This window comes from Corvus cornix, chromosome 2, assembly GCF_000738735.6.
Source record: "Corvus cornix cornix isolate S_Up_H32 chromosome 2, ASM73873v5, whole genome shotgun sequence".
In the NCBI taxonomy this organism is placed as follows: domain Eukaryota; kingdom Metazoa; phylum Chordata; class Aves; order Passeriformes; family Corvidae; genus Corvus; species Corvus cornix.
The window spans coordinates 135,076,267-135,099,517 of record NC_046333.1 but is presented as its reverse complement, the minus strand read 5'-3'; the positions used below and the strand labels follow the sequence as shown (position 1 = coordinate 135,099,517).

At 36.4% G+C, this 23,251-nt stretch overlaps 1 protein-coding gene and 1 long non-coding RNA gene across 3 annotated transcripts in view; both read right to left on the bottom strand.

The window, feature by feature from the left end:
* The window catches only part of ZFPM2 (zinc finger protein, FOG family member 2), a 305,880-nt gene that overhangs the window by 176,670 nt on the left and 105,959 nt on the right, over nucleotides 1-23,251 (bottom strand). The gene's annotated exons all lie outside the window — the stretch shown is intronic.
* On the bottom strand, nucleotides 125-7,188 carry LOC104692697. Its single transcript, XR_752386.4, has 3 exons — nucleotides 1,110-7,188; nucleotides 948-999; nucleotides 125-162 (listed from the first exon to the last, which is right to left on the bottom strand). It is a non-coding gene; the product is annotated as an uncharacterized LOC104692697 (long non-coding RNA).

Here is a 23,251-nt window from a genome sequence, read left to right as displayed (position 1 = left end):
GTTACTTCCTTTTTTGCACAAACATTTTCAAAGGCATTCTTGAATATGCAAAAGCAAGTTTTTACAGCTACTGTTTTTCTTTTAAAAAAAAGAAAGCCATGACAAATGTGCAACTCTGCAGTGATTTTCTCCGGAATATGTTAGGGTGATAAATTGTGGACTCTGAAAAAAAAACATAGAGGAAATCAATGGCAATTTCAAACACACATAAAAATTCACTACACGAGAACATTTCAACCTTACAAAAATAAAATTCTCAAAACTACATTTTGATTTTCATATCACTGAAATTACTTTATAACTACAAAATGTTTGTCCAAATTAGGATACTATTGTTGCTTTTTAAATAAAATTTTCTGGAGGAAAGTGCTTGTGTTTTTTGTGCAGAAAAAGTGGTTGGTTTGTTTTCATTTTCTCCAGGAGTTCAGGATGCCAACAGCTTAACAGCTACTGACAGCTTAACAGCTCTTTCATTCTTACTCCATTCCACAAAACCTGAAAGCCACCCTCTAGAAAACAGTGAATTTGATCAGTATTTCAACCAAAACATGTCACTGTTTCAGGCTTCATAGGCAGAAAAACAGTATGATAAATTAGACTCAGTTTATCATGTCCCTGTTCACTTTCCTGGCACTATCTGCTTAAAGCTAAGAGAAGTCATAATCTTCCAGCTGCTGTATCATACTCCTTTTAATGATACGAAAACATGTATAAGATGAGGGTAACTCCCCATAGTTGCCCTTGTCCCCTTGTTCCACTCTTTTGTTTTGTTTTGTTTTGTTTTTACAGAAGAGAATCATAAAATGTTTGCAGGAGTAGAATACGTAATTTTCTTTAAATCTCCATTTATACTAAAGTCCAACGTTAAAGGTGATGGGAATTCTAGAAACAGCACAAACATTTGAAGCGCCTCTGTCACAGCCATTGCCTGGTGATTCATCACATACCTGAAAGCCTCCAGCCTGCTTCTGAAGGCGTGGCTCTTCTCTTGCACCAGGTCTGTGAAAGAGAAGGGAAAAAGATGAATTCCCGTCCATTAGAAGGCCACATCATCTGCATTCAACCCCACAATGCCAACACTGTGCATAGACATATAGACAAATGATTACCTGATTCATGTTGTCCAGTTCCAGAAATGCAGGCTGCAGCTGCTGTGAATTTTCTACCTAATATCTCTCCTTTTAGCATTTCTGCTGCACTACTGGCATCCCCCAACAGAGGAGTATCTGATGTGTTCCTTCAAGTGAAATTCCCATTTGGCCTTTTATCTCATGACTGTTGGACTCTGTACAAGTAATAATATAAAATATCTCTCACCTGCAAACGATTTACAATAACATAATCAATAATGTATTTCCTGTGATCCACTCTACCGTGCAAGAAAGTAGCATTCAATGTGTGGAAATATTTTAAAAGAAGAAATGACAACAAATTCCAGTCATCATGGTTTTTATGATTGCTTTCTCTCCTTCCACATATGTTTACTCTCACAGCATTTACACCAAGACCATCCAGAAGTTCATTTAGTCACCTACCAAAAGGCATTGCTAATAACAGAACATTTTCTAGGGTTCTGCCCAAGGGCTCTGGGGTTTAAACTGCTGTGTTGGCCTTTGCTTACGAATGGAGAAATGTTGCTACCAATTATTTTATCTCACCCACCCTGCATGCCTCTTGTACATAATGATATTTTTGAGGCTTTAAATCTCTTTGCTAAAGGCACTAAATGCAGATGTGTGCTGGGCTTGAGGCTTATAACTTGTAGAAGGGAATACAAAGGCTGACTAAATGAACACTGGTCAAAGGATTGAGTCAAATCCCTCTGAATTCACAATCTAAAGCACACTAATGGACAGAAGTTAAATGTATGGAACTTGTTAACCCACAATAGCACGTTCACATATCCGAACCCTAAACCATAATTTTTCCATACTAAGTGATTTTCATTCTCCTGTGCTGCACATATTAATTAGAGAAAATAATTATGTTGTAAATTAGCTTATCTCCTTGAAAGACAATTGGGAGAAGATGGGCCAGAAGTGGGGAAAGGAGAAGGGTTATGTGGGCTATTTACCCCTGCCCCTGCTTCATATTTTGAATTATATATGAATAAAAGTGTAGGAGGAAAAAAAAAGGAGCAAGTCATTGGGGATCCCAGTAACCTTTTGCCTCTTCTTCCCTGGGAGCACGTGGGTGGGTGGACAAGAGTGTGTGCACACAGGCAATACAGGAGTAAAAACTGCATGTGTCTCCACTCCCTTCAGTGATTCCTTATCTTTTTACCTTGTCTAATGTTTTGTGTTCTATCAACGTAACACACCTCTGGTTATCAAACCTCCTTAGTGTTACAAGGACAAAACTTTCCTTTACACAATAAACCAAAAAGTTCATTCCACCTACACAGAGCATCAATCCTTTTTCACAAGGATCTTTTGGTTTTCTTCTTCCCTCTCATTCATCTTAAGTCTCACTTCCTCAGACCTTTCTCTTTCCGCAGTAACAGAAAACCCGAAAATTAAGCATTATTGTAATTACCAAAACAGTACCATGGACCCCACATTCAGGACATCAACATACTGCATACTGCATGGAAATCCAATAGAAATTCTTTTTCTGATCTTATTTTTGTTCCTTTCATCCAATGTATTATAATTTCATGCTGTAATATGTAGGTAAAATGGAATTTGGCAATCATGACCACTTGACAGCAAATAGATCCAAACATTCTAATAAAACTGTATTCAGCTCAAGTAGCAACAAACATCATGACTGGCTCATCTCAAAATCAAATAAAAAATCCATGTTTAACTTCTCAACATATGCTTTCAAAGTTCTCTAGGTAGATTATTTTATGTTTTTCTTAAGTTCACCTTCCCTTTTACAGTTATCCCTTATTTTTGCATGACTTTTGTCTCAAAGACGTTTGCAATTCCTTCCAACTTTTTCATTTATATGCACTTCACCCCAGCCTTCCAGATGTCCTTCAGTTCTGGAAATACCCACCTTGCTTGTCAGTAACACTCTTAATAAATTGTAATTTAGACAATGTTATGTACATACAGCACCTGACCACATTTTGACTGTCTGGAATCATTCATGTCTAAGCATTTAAACTGGATTTATAAAGAATAAAACTTTGTGCACCCATTTAACAATATTTGACTATAGATCTAAAGATTCTAGGCAACATTCTAAATAAGTAACTTTCTATATTTGTTAATATTCACTCATTAATTTTATAGTGCTCTCAGAAAAAAATTATTTTCCCTTGTAAGATTTGTCATCTTCCTTCCTTTCATCTCTTCATCATAAAAATGTCCTTTATATAGTGTGTAGCCATTGTACACTTTTTATAGACTACTGAAAACAAATAATTTAAGCGCTAAACCAAATAATTTTTGTAAAACAACAAAGAAGCTATTAAAAACCTTCATATGAAAAGCAAGAAGTGTTTTTTTTATAAAGAGCTCATATTTTTCATATTCTTGGGACAAACAGTAAAGTAAATTCTACTTTTAAGTTGCCATTTTGTGATGGACCCCCAAACAGTCTTCAAAAGATTAGTACAAGGATTCCTACAGCTCACATTTCCAAATGGATATTGTTCCCAGCTATCCTGGTAAGAATATGTGGTAGACTGACTAGATCCAGGTCAGACTGCCCCACTGATTACTCTTTTTTTTTTGTATCTCAACCAAATGGAACAAGTAACATCATCAAACACAATCAAGCAAAATACTGATCAACTACATCTACTCTGTGTAAGCCTATCTGTTCATGCAAATGTGCAAAAGTACCTCTCACCTCATGGTGATATCTGCTTTTCTCTTCTCATTTAGCTATGCACAGGTATGCTAAGCCACTGTTATTCTGATATCCTGTCTATTGTATTACAAATTTGGGGTTGTCTGCCAAAGCCTCAAACCATGTTTAATGCCACTGAGCTGTCACAAGTGTGACAGTTACTTAGATTTAGTCCCCGTTTCAATTCTGGTTACAGGAACCAAAGATACTCAAGAAACTGCTTTTTAATCAGGAAATATACCACACTGAGAGTATGGGGCTGCTACACCTACCTCAGTCTCTGAATTTTAATGCTAAAGTTTTCCCATTTTGCTGCTTACAACATGCCTTCAGAAAGCACAATGAATGCTTTTGCATTTCAGACTCGCATTTTTACTCTTCCAGAATGTGATTATTTTGGATTCTTGCCTCATTCCCTAGCACCTCACACTACCTAGACTGGAGATGGCAATCAAATTTTGAAACTGTAGTATCTAAATTACTTTGCCCAATTTGCAGCAAGTTTAAATTGATTTAAAGACTTTTAAAAATTATTTTCAAGGCAAAAATGACGTAGATTTTTGTGTCATACTGTAGCACTGTCAGTAAATCAGAGCAGTTAGGGCCAGCCTCTTGTCTTCATCAGTTACCTTTCTTTAACTTAGCATAATGCCATGTGTACAAAATTCCTAGCTGATCTCAGCACACATTTATAGGTTAATATATAAACCATACATTTATTAATATGAGAACACACTGCCCCACTGGCCCTTGTCCTTCGACACAAAGATTATTTGTGCAAAGGGATGGGGGATTTCTTGGGTACGCTGAATGTTTTCACTGACCATTCCAATGCAAATAAAAGCTCAATTACTATGTAATCTCACTGTTTCAACATCAAATTTTGAACCAAGAGCTTTTCTTGAATCACAATGTTAATAAAGGTGCAGTTTTCATAAAAATATCCTTCACAGTTTCGAAATAGCAACAGATGGTTGTGTCACCTCTTGAAAAATATGGAAATAATGTCATGCATCTCAAAAACAGTCCATCCATGAGCCTGTGTTTCAACAGACTATGATTAAAGACAATGTATCTTCCAATAGATTACTATGTGAGTATGAAAGAGAAGTATGTAATATCAACTGAACTTTCACTTATCCCCAATTTCACACCCAGTCATCATCTATATCATAAAATATTCATATCCCTGTATTGCTCCAATTTTAATTTCTTCCAAATGATGATCCACTCAGTAGTAAACTCTTCTCTGAAATGTAAGAGAAGTCATAATTGGTTGAAACAGAACATTTGCATGCCAGGCACAGAACACAGCTGCACATACATAGGATTTTATCCCAGTCATCATTTGGTTTTGGGGTAGTTGCACAATACTAATGTGTGGGCTTTTTACTCATTATTAGAAGCCTGTTGTTGAAGGAGGCAGCCCTGAGTCCTGCAAGGAATGTCACATATCCTCTAGACATCTCTGGAGATTAATTCTGACGACATTGTAACTGAGCAGGATCCATTGTAAGGAGTCAATCATTATATTAGCATTAGAGCTGTTCTTCAACATTTGCTCTGTTCAAAAAACCAAAATATCTTTGTGCATGCAGTCTTGACTCAAGGCTACCCTCCACATGCATACTAAACTTTATTTTCTCTTAGATGTGTTTCCATTTTGTGATTTACCTCTGCATTTTAGCAATAGTATTTACATTTGTTAACATTTCAGTTACTTATACTTATAAACCATGCTGCAGTTCTGTAATATTCTTTGATAGATCCATGTTAAAAATGGATGTGGGCAAAATATTGAGTGAAAGCTGCATGGTTAAACTTCCACTATAGGAATCTGGTTCACAAAGCTTCACATTTCACTACTGATTTTTTAGTATTGTTATACTAACACCTGTCAAAATGTAAAGGGAATTCCACTTTGGATTTACACACTTTATGATGTCTGCCATTACAGTCATGGAAACAGAACAGTCCCCTGTGGTAACAGTTTTCCATAGTTTTGGAAGTGATTGTACACCAATTTCTGCCAATGAAATACAGTCTACTACCATACTGCTCCTCTGTATTAGACAAAGGCGTAACTTATCCAAAACCCACTGATGTCACTTCCCATTTACTTCAGCTGGCTTTGAACAGGCATTTAGGAAGCAGCCCCCAAACAGCACAGCTGCGTTTGCACGGTCATTCCCAGCAGAGGGAATGGAACAACACCCTGACAAAGCACAGAGATGTGCCTTGGGCACAGGGCAAACCAAAACTTCAGTGGAGTAGAACACACAGACCGGAACCTCTGTAAACTGGAAGTGCCAAATAAAGATATTTGTTTGGTGGAACAAAAAATGCCATCTCTTGTCTCAAACAGCAATCTGTACTAACTGGAAGTAAGTTACCACTCAGGAGAAGTGCAACTGTTTTGCAGTGCTTTTGGTCTTCAGCAATTAGTCACCTTCATTTTTAAGTTGCTGCATTTAAAACACATCTTCAAGAACAAATGTGATCAGCATAAAAAGACATGACAACAGAAAATGTCATGCTGTCTTTGGCCAAGATAGAAAAAGAGCCTGCACGGTATTGTATGGTAGTCAGTAGCTAATGTATAAGCTCCTTAAAAGCAAATTTGCTTCACTGTTAAAAGTGATTTCAGCAACCTTAGTGCTTCTCCTGAAGTATAAGCATGGAGAAAAGAAGAAATAAAAGACACCTTTTGATGAGAGGTTATGTAGTCTCTACAATTGAGTAAATTTAGTTGCTGTTGCAGCAGAGGAATGTGATAGGAAATTTTACAGTTGAAGGAGAAATGTCACAGTATTTTGATAAGAGAGCGATGAACTTTTTTTCCCTTGTGCCATTATCAAGGCGAAGTGAACAAAATACATCATTTATAACCCACTGCTCTACCATTATCTCCTGGTGAGACACTTGTTTTAAAACATACAAGGACCTTTTTTCTCCAAGACTAAAGCTCTCTGTGAGGCGCAGTCTTCCTTTATAACCATGAAAGAAAGTTGACACTTGTGTGGGCCAAAGTTTCCAGGCAACCACACAAGGGCACTTATACACCCTCCAGGTCACCCCTCGTTCTGAAGTACAGAGGAAGCATATGAACAGTGTATGTCCCTTTGATCACAGATACCATCTAAAACTGATGTGGAGAGAAAATCCTGCACTTTGGAAGAAAAGCACTACAGTCTCCTCAAAGCTTTTTCTTACCTAATATACACAGAAAGTAAAGGTTAGCATGGTGGTGCAGAACTGCTAAAACATTTTTCCCTTACTAACTACAAAACGCCACTGACTCTCTCCTGATGTTTATAGTACTCTTGCCTGTGTATTCTTGCTCCCTGGTTTTGGTTTGGTTTTGGTTGGTTTTTTTGTTTGTTCTGTTTTGTGGGGTTTTGTTTGGTTCTGCTTTTTTGTTGTGGGTTTTTTTTTTTTTTTTTTAAATATTAACCTCTAAAACAACAGCTCAGCTGATTTACTGCTCATTCGGCAAACCTATGCTCAAGCAGGCAATCGTGTATGAGCACCAGGGCAGTGTACTAGAGAGCACTTAGTAGAGGGAACTTCCAGCAGTATTTACAGACAAAATACCACAACACTTCCATATCAATATATTGAAAATAAAAAAAATTACCCTTTTATTTTATGTTGAATAAGGGAGAAAATATTTGTAGTAAAAGTCTGGTGGTAATTAGTATAACCAATGTCTGTTTAGTAGAACTAAATGTCTGTTTTAGTAGAATTAAAGGTACATGAGACTAAGTTAACTACATCAAAAGATATGGGAGAAGATATCAGGCTACAATATTCTCAAGAACCCCCTCATTAGTACTCACATATTTTATTTGTCCTGTAGTACAAAAGTTAGATTCAGACATAAGCAGTCAATTTAACTTATTTCATGAAAACAAGTAAAAAGCTTGTTTCCAGAAATGACAGATGCATTTACCGGAGCCCTCAGGTTACTCTGCTACTCCTACATACAATGTGTTTCACAGCTCAAATGGTTTGTTTTGACTGTTAACATTAGTGCATTTGCTGAGTCAATGAGGAAGAAGACACATTATGTGAACAAGAACTCTAAAAGGAAAATAAAATGAAAAGTTAGTAATTTACATTGAAATGTACCACATTTAGTTCTAAGAAAAAATAATGGAAACCTTCTGACAAGCCTAATTATAATAAAACTGACTGCTTCAAGGTAGTTTTTAGATGCACAAACACAGAATATAAGTTTATGTAAATACTTATCAAAATACTGGAGCAGATAACAGAACCTGAATGAATTGTTACCTTAAGTTTCAGTTGCAATGTAAAAAGTGAAAACAAAAAAACTACAGATTTTGAACTATTTATCAAAGTTTTCATCTGGAGACAGATTGCCACAAAAAAAACCTGTACAAAAAACCAAATTAAATTAAAACAGACTGCTTCCTTCTATTTTTTTATTTCTTACTACTTTCTACTTAAATTAACAAGGACAGCCACGGTTCTTCAAGTTTTTCCTTGTTTTCCCATTGTTTTGGAAACTTCCAAAAATCATTGAGATGAAATTTCAACCAGACCACTGCCTGGTAATGAATGCAAAATCTCAGATCATAAATAAATTATGAAATTTAAGAAAAAAAGTAGTAAGTTGGACATAGTAAGCCATTAAAATACAAACATTTTCATTCCCCACTGCACAGAAAAGTTTAAAAATATTAATGTTAAAAGTAAGATATTTGAAATGTTTTGCTGAATTACATAGCATTTCTTCTTATGTTGCAGAAACACTGGCAGACTCATTCAAACTGACAGATGCTTGCAGCAAGAAAGAATATTTAGAAGTTAAGCCATTCAGAACTCTGAATGAATTTAGCAATATATTCTTTCAAAGCTTTACTGTAAGACCTATGATTTAATTGTCACACTCCAAAGCTGGTGGGCAGGTCACTCTATTACACAGCTCTTATATTTAACTTCGGTGGAGAGGGGTTGGTCTAAGACTAACAGAGTCTCTCAAAACAGGATGATAAGTAAATTTCACAGTTATCACAAAATAACATATGATATTAGGTGGTAGCGACATGATAACTCCACTGGAAACAATGGTAATTACATAGTAAATCGTGTCAATGATACTGCATTATCTCCTAACTGTTCAATTAACTCATGTCACCACTGCATACTATGTTTAGAAAGTTGCTGATGCAATATTTCCGTATCATAATTGCAAAGATAGTTGAAGAAGATAGTACCCTATAATTTCAGAAAGTTTCTAATATTACTTGGTAAAACTATTTCTGTTATGAAAAACAAACAAACATTGAGGTGAAAAATGATACCTAAAAACCTGGAAGATATCTTAAATGGAAAGAGCTACTGTCATCAAAGAAATTATTTTTTCATCTTTTATGCAGGGAAGGAGATATTACTTCATAAAACAAATTCCAATTGTTATTCATTCACCTAAATAAAAGGTAAGAGCTCCCAGCCATCATTGAAACAATTACAAATTTAATCCCTGAAAAAAAGTAACTTTTCCTGTGCTGGGCAGATAATCTGATAAATGTCAATTATATTAGGGGATTATGCTTAAATTATAAAATACCACAACTATGGGGGAAAAAACGTAGCTTTTTAACTCCCTCAAGATGCTGCAGTTTCACCAAGGACACAATTGGCCTCTCCTTTTCACCCATAAAAATCAAAAGTCCAATGAGGTGAAGTCCAGTCAGACATAAAATGGAATAAAATGCTGCTAGGAAACACACAAGGCTATTTACCTTGTTATTGTCTTTTAATATTCAAGACTGAAGGATAGGATTGTTCTCTTTGAATGGTGTCACGTTCTGTTTGTCCCTACACCACAGATTTGTAGCTCAAAATGTTCATTCTTAAGCAATATTTTTGTGAGTACAGAATTAAATCATCAACTGGTACAAATCAGAGTTATATCTAGATCAAAGCCAAGGCAGATGGAAGGTGTTATGCTGATTTACATCATCTTAAATTTTGCTTTGCCATAGTCCTTTCTGTGAAAGAAAGGGCCGATATTTGTGAGCCAATCCTTAAATACCAACCAATGTAAAGTTTTAAAAACCTCTCTGTGGATGTTTTGGGACAGAGATACCTATGAGACATGAATATTTTTGAAAATGTCCCAAAGTATCTTCATGAGAAGAGCTGTAGCACTTAGAAGTTTTTGACTGCACAGCATTTATCTGTAACAGAAATACTGCTGAAGCCTAAAGTTGCTTTTGTTGTATTTTTCAATTTTCATTTGTGACAATGCTATTTCATACAGCTTGTTTGGATTTAGAGCACCTCTTTCAAGGCCAGCTTCACCTACTTTTTCATTTCTGCTCATACCAATTTTGTTGTTATAAGAACACAAAGGAGCCTGCACTATTTTAGTGCATGACTTGCTTCCAGCAAATCAACCCACATACTTCCAATTTATTATGCATGAGAGATGTGTAAAACTATAGAGATTTGGGGCTCTGGAGGACAAAATAATCAAAATATGTAAGCATTGTATCTAAATCACAATAGAAGTTAAACTCTAATTTCAACATATGGACTCCATAATGAATTCAAAAATACCAAGACTTTAAAGCTATCAGACCCCATTCTGGACTTGTCCTTGGCTGTCCTAAGAATTTATGGTGTAACTGTTGTCCATAGGGGTCAACCTGTGCTACAGAGGCACAACGTGCAGTTCAAGCAATGCTTCCCCTCCTCCTTCCCAGCATCCTTCTTCTTCCCTCAGTCCCTGGATTGAGATGCTACTCATCCCCTTGGCATGGCCCTGCCCAACTGCTTCTTCGGAAGTTACGGGTGTCACATTGCAAACCAAATTATTGGCAAATAAGGCAATAAAACAAAACCCACAAAGTTCAAACTTTGCCCAAACCTCTTCCAAAACAGGGATACGAATAAGGTAAGGTAAAAATTCCTCAGCACTCAATCTGTTTTGTGATAATTAACCATTTGAATTTATTCCATCTCTGATCCTACATCCATCAAGTCACAGGATAAGCGTATAAGTACAAAAGCAAGAGAAAGAGACATCAGAAAGAGTAAACACATCAGACTAAAACAAACCCAAAAAATCCCCTCCCCAAACTCTAAATAGTTCAATAGGTTACAGTAAAAAAATTTGCACATAAAAAAATAAAAAAGAAAACAGTTGCATTTTCAATTTTTAATGGGAAAACAGTTCAGTGGGAGGAGTCCACACTGTTTAAAATTGGGTGACTTTGGAGGCTTTTTTACAATACTATTATTTTTATCGTTATTTATAGCACACTTTTATTTCTCAACTTGGCAAAAATCTGCCAATATAAACACGAGACATGAGTTCAACTTTCTGAAAGTTGTCTGAATTATAAAACCACAAATCAAACAATCCTAATGTAGTTTGCTGTTGCCAATATCTGCCCACTAGTGTAACAGATAATAACGAAGTTGAAATTAAAAATAAGGTTGCTTTGGTTGTCTGGGTTTTTTGTTTCTTCTTTTTTGCTGCCTGGGTTTTTGGGTTTTTTATTATTATTTTTCTTTTTTTGCTTTACCATCTTCCAGCATGCTCCACAGAACTTTTGAGAAACAAGACATTTCTTTTGAATCAGATATCCATTATCAATTTGGACAGAGACCGTCTGAACCAGTATTATCTGCAAATGATTTATGAGGGCAGGTATTTCTCTACCTGAACATTTTAGCGAAACCATAAATATCACTAGCGACAGAGATTCAAAGAAAAACCCTTGGAAAATATTTTATATGGGAAGTTAGATCCATCTGATGAAAAAGTGAATTCCCTATTTCTGTGCTTTTAAAGAACTTGCATGTTAGCCAGGTCTATCGTTCTTTCTTGGTGATATTTTTAACATACTTACTACAAATATTTACCTGTTAATAAAATCTACTGAACTGAGCCAACTGACCAGAGGTCTTCCCATTGGCATTAACTAAGAACGCATATGAGTCTGAACCATTACTCAGAGGAAGAATGTATAGCATTTTACAATGCTATATAGAATGCCGGTTTTACAGTGCTATATAGAATATACTATATATATTCTATATATATAGTATATATATAGAATATATATATATGTGTATGTATATATACTATATATATAGTATATACATATATATATAGTATATATATAGAATATATATATATGTATATATATATACTATATATATAGTATATACATATATATAGTATATATTCTATATATATAGTATATATATAGAATATATATATGTATATTCTATATATAGTATATTCTATATAGCACTGTAAAACCGGCATTTTAAATTGTTCATGAAGAATATCCTCAAAAACCCCTAGAGAAACAGTATCCCCTTTTCTGTTGTGTAACCTCCAACATATTGAGCATCAATAGGCCATTTACCTTTGGGAGTCATCCATCTCCTCCTCTCTAAAATGGTGTCAGTAATTCCTTCTCCTAAATGGAGAAGAATGGTTTTGTACAACAGCTCTATGCGGACTACCTACCTCAGGATGTACTATGCATATTCAGCTTCTTCAGACTTCTCTTCCACACTCTGTTCACACCTTGAGATTATATTGGAAGTACCATACAGAATTATTGATAAAAAAATTCAAAACCAGTTTAATGACCATTTTGATTTGTATTACATTATTTTTGATTTCCATCATAGTCTACTTTGTGAAGGAGGTAAAAAGAAAAAAGGAGAAAAAAAAGCCTGCTCTCTGTGGCATTGATTTTTTAATTTTTAATTTCATCATCTAGATTCATGTTTTTCTGAGCTTCTTTTTTACCCTTTTCTTATTTCTGTTTATTATTTCCATTCATTTATTTCTCAATTATTATTAGTTGGATCAAAAATAAGTCCCTATAAACTGAAATGGAAAGAATTCTCCTTTATAGTACTGTAAACATGTTCAGCTGAAGTAAATGTTAGGGAAAAGCATGTACCAACTAAAATTAAATTGCTAAAATAGAACTTTACATATGTGTGTGTTTCAATACACTGCCTTCATTAGGACATTCTATCTAAGAGTTAACTGAAATGCACATATGCTGGATCACACCCTGCATTTACTGTTCTAATAATAATGTATGTATTAACCATGTTTTCTACCAGAAGATTTCAAAATGTTGGAAACATTAAAGTGAATTAAGCATCAGACCTTATTGGCATATGAAAGTAATATGAGCCTTCTTTCATGGCTAATTAAAACAATATATCAAACCTAACCGAAAGTCTTCCAGTTTTATGAAGCTTGGGTTGGGCTTGACTTTAGAACTTCACTTCCAATGTATTTCTAATCCACCGGTGAAGTCCTTTACCAGTGAAAACCAGGTTGTACATACCCAGAAGAGGGAACTGGAAAATCAAGGCCAAATTTTAGGCATCAGGGAGCTGGCCAGGGTCATAGAGGAAATAACTTAGTATTCTTGTTTCCTATATTATGTTTTTATGCCTGAAAATTCACCTGGTTTTCACACCAACTACTTTAAAAATTGGAGAAAATAATTTTGTTTGCTTCGTATAATAAAAAATACATAGCTGTAACATTTTTATGATTTCTTACTTGTATAATAAGTACTATACTTCGCTATAATAACACAATAAATATAATACTGCCCGAATAATCCAGGGAAACAACTTTCCCCATGGTGAAGACCCCATTAGGAAGACATGCAAGATCCAGCCCAGATTTCCTTCCTCATATTTATTGTGTAAGGGATCATACATGCAATCCACTCTACTGGCTGTAGAAGAGTTCATGAAAGGCAAAAGAGGAGCCCACAAGCTTTTCACACCCTTTTTCAGCTCATTGCTGAATGGTGTGTTCATCTCAGAGACTAAATCCTTCCTGTCAAAATATGAAGGGCTCTGTCAGGACTGGTAATTCAGTGCAAGGAGGAGGAGGGAGGAATTAAATGGCCGAGACTTGCTACAATAAGGGCGTAAAGGAAAGAAGAGGCTGCCACTGCTGTGAGGCTACACAAAAATACTTAGAACATCCTGCAAATAGCAATATTGAAACACTGCTGAAAAAATGCTACATTTCACTAATGTATGACTATGCTATAAGATAAATATATAAAATAAAATACAAGAACTGCCAGAAAAAAATAATTCTCTAAGTATGACTATAAATAACCATATTTATGATTGATGAGTTTTGTATGACCCCATAAAACAGGTATTATGATACACAGAATTTTAGCCATATAGTTACTAGAGTGAATAAGAAAACCATTTTCCATCAAATTACTGCCTCCTTCTCCCTAAAAAGTATCTGACTAAAGCAGCGATAATGTAAAGTTCAGCTATCAAAAATGGCTTCATTAAGAACTTTAATGAAGCACATGGGAGCCATTTATTGACTTCTCAACTATTAAGACATAGCATTATTACTGCTTTAACAGTATTTCCATTTTCATTTAGGAAATAACTAATCAAGGGATCAATGTACCAAAGACTTTATTTTCTCTCCCATGGGTCACTGAAAGTACATTTTTTAAAATGCAAAAAACGTAAAGGCAATTCCCCCCAGTGCCATATCACATAAGCAATTTAAAGAAATAACAAGGAATGCTAAAGGTCAATGGCTCCTGATCTAAGCCATGTTATAAAACAAATGAAAATTGTTCATGGTAATTCTACCTTTCTGGTGGAAGTAAGAGATCGCTTTCACATCAAAGAGGCTTACCTCCAAAGTATGCAAAGCACCTCCACCCTGACCTGCTGTCAACCTGTGAGACATTTCTATTTCTCAGCCTTACTTAGAATGCAAACTACTGTTTTCCTGGTAGTTCTCACAGCTCCACTTCCTTTGAGGTACAGATGTGTAGCCAAAGAACCCAATCAGATAACACCCATTTACATATTTATAAAGTCTCCTGTAAAATCTCGTATCAATTGTTGCCACTATATATAGTCCTTTCAAAGCATCTTGTGGGCACAAGCGCTCCACTGCACTGCTCCCTTCAGGAGTCCAGATATATCGTATAATGTGATTTCAATGTAAATGTGGCCCATCACACAATCATACCACTTCACAAACTCTTTTCTGCTGGGGTAGCTTAAATCTAAACACACTCAAGCAGCTTGCTGCACTGGAGCAAGATTTCCTCCACATAAAAAAAGTCAAAACCCCCAACACAACAATGCCAAGGAAAAAAAAATCTGAACATTTTCTGCAGAAAGATGGGCCGTCTCCAAATCCTTGTGCCCTATCAGACAAATTAAAGTAAATCAAGCATGAAATGAAGCAGAAGAGCCCCGAGATAAGGCTCCTTTAAGTCGTTTACAGATTAGGATAGAGAGAGGTGCATCTGGTCTCTGGCAGTGAAGGAGGCCAGTTTCTCATCTCACAATAGCAGCCTGTGTATAGGATTACCTTACCTTGTCACTGACAAGGGAAAAAGCGCCTGCAAAATGTCTCTAACTAACTTCCTAATGTTCCCAGCTAAGTTCTCTTATTAAAGTATTAACTGTTACAATGATAGAAATAAATTTTGATAAAACAAAATAAAAACAGACACCAGTCTGATTTATGAGCTGGTTAGACACTGATAAACTGGAGGCTCTGCTACCAGCAGATGAGCCTCTTCGCTTATCAGTCAGGATTTCACTGCTAGAGACAGCAGATAACTTCCCAACTGGAATTAGGGATTCAGTGAACTGTGTGTTACTGGTCAGACTGGTGCTCCAGCAGCACCTAAAAAGGCCTCTTGTGTTATCCGATGGGATTTTGTGCGGCATGCAGTGGGATGTTTCCCTGCTGGATGTGACGGCTGAACTCAGAGGTCTGCACAGCTCATGGGTAAACGTGCTCCTGCAGTGGCAAACCAGCCTCCCTCCTCTTATCAGCTTCTACAAATTGCAGGCCTGCCTGCCTGCCTTCCTGCCTTCCTTCTTTAGGTAGACGAGTCTCTCCTGCAGCGCCATCATCCCCTTCTGCTTCTCCTCTGCGGCCCCTGTACCGCAGAGGCCAAACCAGCGTTCGTGTGGGTGCCCGGCTCCCGCGCTGCCCGTCCCAGGACGGCACCGCCAGCCCGGCAGGGCCTCCGCCCACGGCGCCTTCCCCTCAGGGCGCAGCAGGCCTGGGAGCGCTCCAGCACGGCGCTGAGGATGGCTGCCACAGCCTTGCACAGGGAAGGCAGTCCTGCAGTCTCCCCCTTTCCACACACTTCAAGCCCACCACACTCAGTACCTTGTAACTGGGACAAGAACACCCTGCTTAATGACACCCTGCTGGATGCGTCCTTAGTTTTGCTGTCGTGTGCTACCCTATAAATGCAATGACTACTCTGAGTGTGAACACACCTCCAAGCCCTTCAACAGACCAAAGTAAGGGTCTGCTATGCAAGGCAGCAGTAATCAAGCATGGTTATTTATTAAGAAGAAAGCAGATAGATGCAAGCTATCACATACTCATAGTTGAGAGTGTACAGTACTTCAAAAGAAGCAAAGTAACAAAGCAACTTCAAATTAGTGCCTGCTTTATGATTTCCACCTTTTAGTTCTCCTTGTGAATACCAGAAAAATAAAATGCGGGTTTTTTGACAAAAATAAGATAGCCTGGATACCAAAACAGCACTGTTAAAAAGAAAAAAAAATATTATTCACTCCTTAGAGACATTTTATATCACCTTTTCTTACACAAGACCTGCCAGGGTATGTACTAGGTGTGAAGGTGAAAACATATACTATGCTTTTTAATCTACTGCAGCTCTAGAATGAAGAAAAAATTCCCACCATTTCAGTACCATAAACTAGCACTAGATCAAGATAGCACTTTTACCCTCAAAGCTCTACAGAAAAGGTGTATGTGCACCCTTACTTCCCAAACAAGAATACTTTAAAATAGACCCGAATATTTGTTCCTGATATTCAAAGGCAGAAACGACCCAGAAAGCAGAGTAAAATTTTACTGAACTGAACTAATCCAGAAAGAATGTAGGGCAGGATAGCAGCAAGTATGAAATTGTCCTTCAGGCTTTAACCGTCAGACCCTAAATCGATGGTGCTTCAGGAAATCTTCCTAAATGTTTGAAAAAGGAGGGCAGAAGGCACTACACTTCAGCCCAGAGCTCCTTCTCCAACCAGCCGTTCGCACCACACTGAATCCCTTACATTCTTCCTGCTTTTTCGGAATATTTGTAAGACTGTCTCAGACTCCGCAGAATATTCAACCCAACTAAATTGAGGTGGGTTCTGCCCCTCCAAAGCTGCCGACACTCAGACTCCTTTGATGCAGTGACATCCCCTTACTGGCTTTGTATGCTGCATACTCTAGGAAGTTTTGAGGACTGGGGTTTTATTTTCTTTCTGAAGACTATTTCACTGCCTTTTCATTTGCCAGGCATCACTCACTGCTATGAAAATAAAAACCATGCCATATTATCATCCAAGGATCTCACAAACTAACTGTGTTACAAACAGGACAGGTGAATGAAATTATGCATGGAAACACTCCCACAGGAGGCACCTTTCATCCTTTGGAAAGGCTGTCTGAACAAGGGAAATGACATTTTTTTACTCACTAACTATTGAGACGAATTTCAACTGTCCCCAGCACTTTCAAGCACAACCCCTCCTTCTCAATGAGACAGATGAATTTCCGTTTATATGTGAAAAATGTCAGCTCTCATTTCACTCATTCTTACATTTTAAGTATACACTACAAAACTGCATCAGTGCAGTATCTTATGCTGACACATGATGAAACCATGATGAGAAATTATAAACGAGTGTCTTATTCTGCCTGCGTTTTGTACGAATGAATAATCCAAAAGGTAGAAGAGCACAAGCTCTCTCTGTGAAACGAACACACCTGATTTGCGGCTGCTGCTCTTTTCGCAGGCGTACACCAATGACATGTGAAGGCACTGTGAAACACAAATGTGATCTAGCTGTATTTTGCACTCATTTATTGACGCTAATTTTAATGCACAAATACACAAAGATTTGGGGCAAGGGGGAAACAGAATATTTATTTGTACCCCAAAATTATTCTCAGTGAAATGAGATAATAATCCTCTTCTGTGCAGAGAATTGGTACATTTACACATCTGTGACCAATTGATGATGTCTAACAAGCACTCACTGTTTCCCACTGTCAAGTAATAAACAAATTATGCCAAAAATGAGCATGTTTTATTCTATTTATTAATACTGTGAGAAGGTCACATGTTTACATGGTATTTGTACTACTCCTATTTTTGTACCAGACTCATAACATTCTTAGGACAAATTTTTGTTACCTTGTATCAGAAGTATTCAAAACCATTTCGCATTACACTAAAACTGCAAATACTTAATCCGTAGAAGAAGGGTTACTTTTATTTAAAAATATATTATATTATATTATGTAACACAATTTTATTAAGTTTCTTTAAAAGCCGTAACTGCTGGCATTTCCAAAAGCATTTCCAAACATGACAGTCCTTCTGAACTATACATTCATAAGGATATTAATGACTCCAAATGATAATAAGTGACAACTATATGAAAATCACTTATTTAGTACTAATTAGAGTGCTGATTTCTTTGTATTACAGTGCTGATTAACTGATTTCAGATTCTTGTTAAAAAAACAAAGGAACTGCAGCAGTTCTAGATTCATCAATAGTTTTGATCTTTACTAGTCAGTGCTAACAGTGTGATAAATAATAAAATGTAATACAACCCTGCTTAGGAATAAGTGCAAGATGGCACTTTAGCCTGATGGCCTCTACCAATAAACTGAAAAGAGCATTATACAGTTTTCCCATTATTACCATGAATTAGACTATTCCTTTGATCACCACCATAATTTTCCATTCTCAAAATATTCAAAAGGAATAAGGAAGGTTTCTGATCTGATATGCTAAAATGAACTTCCCAGATTAATGGATTCTGAAAATACAAAATGCTGCTCTACTTTCCATTTTAAAAATATATTACCTAGCACAAAACTTCTGATGAGAGATTCTCAAAGCCATGGGGATCTGCAATACAAACATAAACTTTCTCTGACGGGCTAGTATACTAAAAACAGATGAAGATCTACATTGGTTACCTTAGAAATCAAAATGCTACCTACAGTGAATTTTCTGTAACCAGTATGATCCAAGTGAGTACTGTTCTGCAGCCAGCACCACATCCAGCCATGGAGATTCCCCATTTCAACAGGCAGGTACATTTTTATAGCTGGATCAGTAAAAAGTTCATAGCCAAAATGAATGAAGAGAAAGATTTCAGTTCACACTCCAGAGTCCATGAGATGCCATATGCCCTTATACTCCATAATGTACTTCAAGTAGAATTAATTTTCAATTATATACCTCTAACCATTTATGAAACAATTTAATGATTTAGCCAGTGTAACCAGAATCCATTTTAACTACATGAAACTTTTGCTATTCCTTAAAAATATCTTATTAGAGCTACAGAAAATATTCAGACACTTTATAATGAGAACTAAACTATTAGAAGTCATGAGAATAATTTCATTGATTTATACCATAAAGCAGATTTAGGGTGACTCATATGCTTCCAAGCAAAAACAACACAGTGGAAGACAACTGAAAGCGTTATACATTGATTATCTTTACAATACCTTACAACATACTCGTCTGACATATAGTGTTACATTTTTAACAGGCTTGGGTTATGATTTAAAACAGGATTTGATATATTTAAAGCAGAACTGTAAAGTAGTTATGGTGTACTGAACTCTCTTCCTGTACTGCAGATCTGGTTTCACTGAAGCTCATCCAAATAAGAGATCTTTGAAGATCACAAACTGTTACCAGCAATTTTAGCAAACTAAGCGTGCGGAAGATGATCAAGTTTGATAGACTACATAAGCCCATATCTTTAACTCAGCTAGACATGCAGCAACTTAAGGGAAGGCAGACTTTTTTACCAGAGGTTTTCTTTCTTAAGTTCTTTTACCAAAGTCCCAACTGGGTTTTACCATTCTGGATGTAGATCTACTTTGCATATTCTTTGTGTGGCATAGAGGTATTTAAAGTGGCATGAACATGAAGCATTCTAAGTTGTAGAAATAATCTAACTGGGGCATCACAGAGCTGTGAGGATTAAATTAGTTTTACTAATGTCTTTTTTCTTTTTTTTCCCCTAACTTAGCCACACCTAATTACATTAAAACCATTGTTACTTAGCTAAATAACAATTCTTCCCAAATCAATTTCTCTGTTTCTTAGGAAGCATGCGTATTCTGATTACATTGCAAGTATAGACAGTATATTGTAAAGTAGCTGACAGAACTGATTAACAGAAAGACATAGGAAGACTGAGGTAGCTAAAATGACAGATTATTATGAACATTCAGGAATGCAAACTTTTAACTGCTATTGTCCAAGATCCTCTTAAGCTGATCTAAGACATGATCATCTGTCCCATTAGTGCTTCCATACATTTTTCATAGCAGGCATACTAAAAAAACTTTTCTGTTAAAATAAAACTCATTCTACACCTTTTTAAACCCATGTTTGAAGGAATCTAGACGAATATACTTATGATAACTAGTGCTGAAGACAGTTCATCAGCCTTGAGTTCAGGACAGAAACAGAAACAAGCCCCTCTGTGCCAGTGTCAGGTCTTTGTTGGATGAAGCATGTACTTTTCACAGCAGAAGCATTAAGCTCATGGTCTTATAAAAACACTTGAAAAACCTACAAATACTTGTTTTAACAGACTTACAAATATATTCAAGTGATCTTGACTGTACATGCAGCAGTGAAGTCTTTTCTATGGGAGGTGTCTGAAAAAATCACCATGCAACTATTGTTCATCAAAGAATTGTTGGCTATTTTCACTTCTAAGACACAAGTGTATTTCCCTCCCACCTCTTTCATGCATGTATCAGTAAAAAAGATTGTCTCATATTGTCTCTTTGCACAGATTCCGTATTTAAGGCCAACTGGTTTACTAATTGCCCCAAAGTTAAAATGAAACCTATATTTATAAAGGTAGATGAGGGTTCAGTTATTCCTTGCTCTCAGGACTCTGATGCTTTAAGTAGGGTAAGAACGGGAGCAGTGGAAGACAGAAAAAATTTTCAAAAATGGTTTAGTTTGAAATACTCTAATTCCCATTAGAAGCCTACAACTACTTTATCTTTCTTCTTTTGCCATTAATTACAAATAAATTCATCTTTCTCTTGTGAAGCCTGAAGTTTGTTGTTGTTGTTAGATGAGTTTCATTCAAACTCCAACAAAAAAGATGAAGCCAACATTGAAATTCATCTCACAGTCCAGAATTTACTTAACGGCCAGCCTGTGCGCTGTGATAAACGGAATGATGATCCGGCAACATGTCTTTATCCATGGTTTGCTTTAATTAACGCTGGCTTGTTTGTTGAAAAGATGATTAATATGCCAATGAAAATTGCATAATTGAATACCACAACACTGGCACAATCAGAAAGACACATGCAGTTTTTTGATTAACATTTATTATTATTATTATTATTATTGTGTGTTTTAATGTACTCTTCTCACTATGAAATCATGCAGTTTTTGACCGAGAGGTGAGAAAATGCCAGGTTAAGTGCAAGATCTTCTCTGGGCAAGAAAAAAGATGAGATGCAATTTAAGCACGAAGAAATAGTTACTTGGTCGAGCAGCCATTTTTCCAAACTCAAACTAGAAGCAAAGCCACCTCAGAAAAAGGAAATACAGAAAAAAAACAAGCCATAACAAAAACATAAACACAAACATCACAACAACAAAAGGCAAAGACCATTAAGCAAAAAGTATGAAAAATAGAAACAATATATTCAGTATGACAATAATTAGTATGTGGAAAGTGGATGAAACCATTTTTAAGGAACAGAAATTAGAAGAAACTTCTACTGGAAAAGCACCACATTAACAAAGCTCTAAAGACTATCCCTTTCCAGAACTTCACCTGAACAGCTGTACAAACTGCAGTTTGTTAACATATTAATCTGGTTAATTCCATGTTATGACTAGAACAAGAGTAACAATTAAGTCCAGTGTTTATTTTATCTATACTGTTTATTTCATTGGTTTTCCTCTATTTATGTAGCCTTACCATCCAACTTAAGGCAGATCTTAATGCTATTTAACACTGATTCTTATGCAAAAACTGATTTTAAGGGCCAGGACCATCCCTTTTCTTTATAAAACTGAATTCAGACTTGCATATCAATTCAATAGGCTATATAATAGTTCTGTAAATACTTTCTATTCTGGAAGTAAGCTAATAGTAAAACTGACAGGTTTTGAGCTAAGGTAAGACAGAAATCCTTCCAGACTTTTCCCCCAAAATTAGCATCTACTGACTTCATACTTTCTTCAGTGCTTTAAGCAGGCACAAGAATTTTCTGATAACTGAAGTTCCATTATTTAGATTAATAAACACTTGCGCAGGATAACACAAAGCAAATACTGCTGCACCTTTACTATAATCAAATAAAACAGCAAGGAAATATTCCCACTTATTTCTTTCTACAAAAAGCAGCACAAGTATTGAGATTTCTGCAAGAATTGCTTTTCAAGGATCCTCACATTGTCCTTAGATAGATAGTGGGAAAAAGGAAGGAGAAAACTCCCAAAGGAAAGGGTCGTATGCTCCAGCTGCAACCTTTAACGACTTCTGTGGGTCTAAAGGGACCAAAGGAGGTACTGCGTGCCTCTCGGTAATCCCAGGTAACACCCGATTCTCAGGACAAGTAGTGAGAGCTCAGCTGAGAAGGTAAGAAACCCTGGAAAAGCATGACTGCCAGTGAGAGGAGGAATCCATTCTTCCTGCTTCTTCTTCCAAAGCCATCCATTCTCCCCTATGCTCCAAGTAGAGATTCCTCAATGCTTTGCTTTGAAATTAATATATTTTTGTAGAAAAAACCTATGTAAGGTAAGCATATTGGAAACACACAAATCTCATAGGATTTCTAAGCAAGAGGCTCAGCAGGGCCTCTCCCAGCTTACCTATGCCTCTGGGAGACACTGATTTTCCAGTCTGTAGTTCAGCTTGGGGGTTATTTAAACTCCTGTATGCCCACTTTTGCAACTCAGTATCTGCAAAGTACTGCCAGGACAAACAAGATGAAGGTTTTGCTTTTGAAGGGTCACAAAGGAGCCACAGGAGCCACCATTGCATTTCCTCATTCAGCTGTTCTTAGGATAACCAGAAAAAGGCCTTTACCATTTATGAGGTATCCTATTAATTAGGGTAAGAGAACTATATCTACTGAAAAACTGTCCAAATGAAAACAAAACCAACCAAACTTGGAAATATCTGATTGCTGAAAAGGTGTAAGAATTTTAAATAAAACCATATTAAAAATACTTGATCAAAACCCAAATATCTTAGAAAGCAGAAGATCTGAAGAAAAGTTCATTCTTAAGTATAAATCCATGACAACAACAACCACCCTTCAGCTTTCAAGGAATGTAAAATGTCTGAG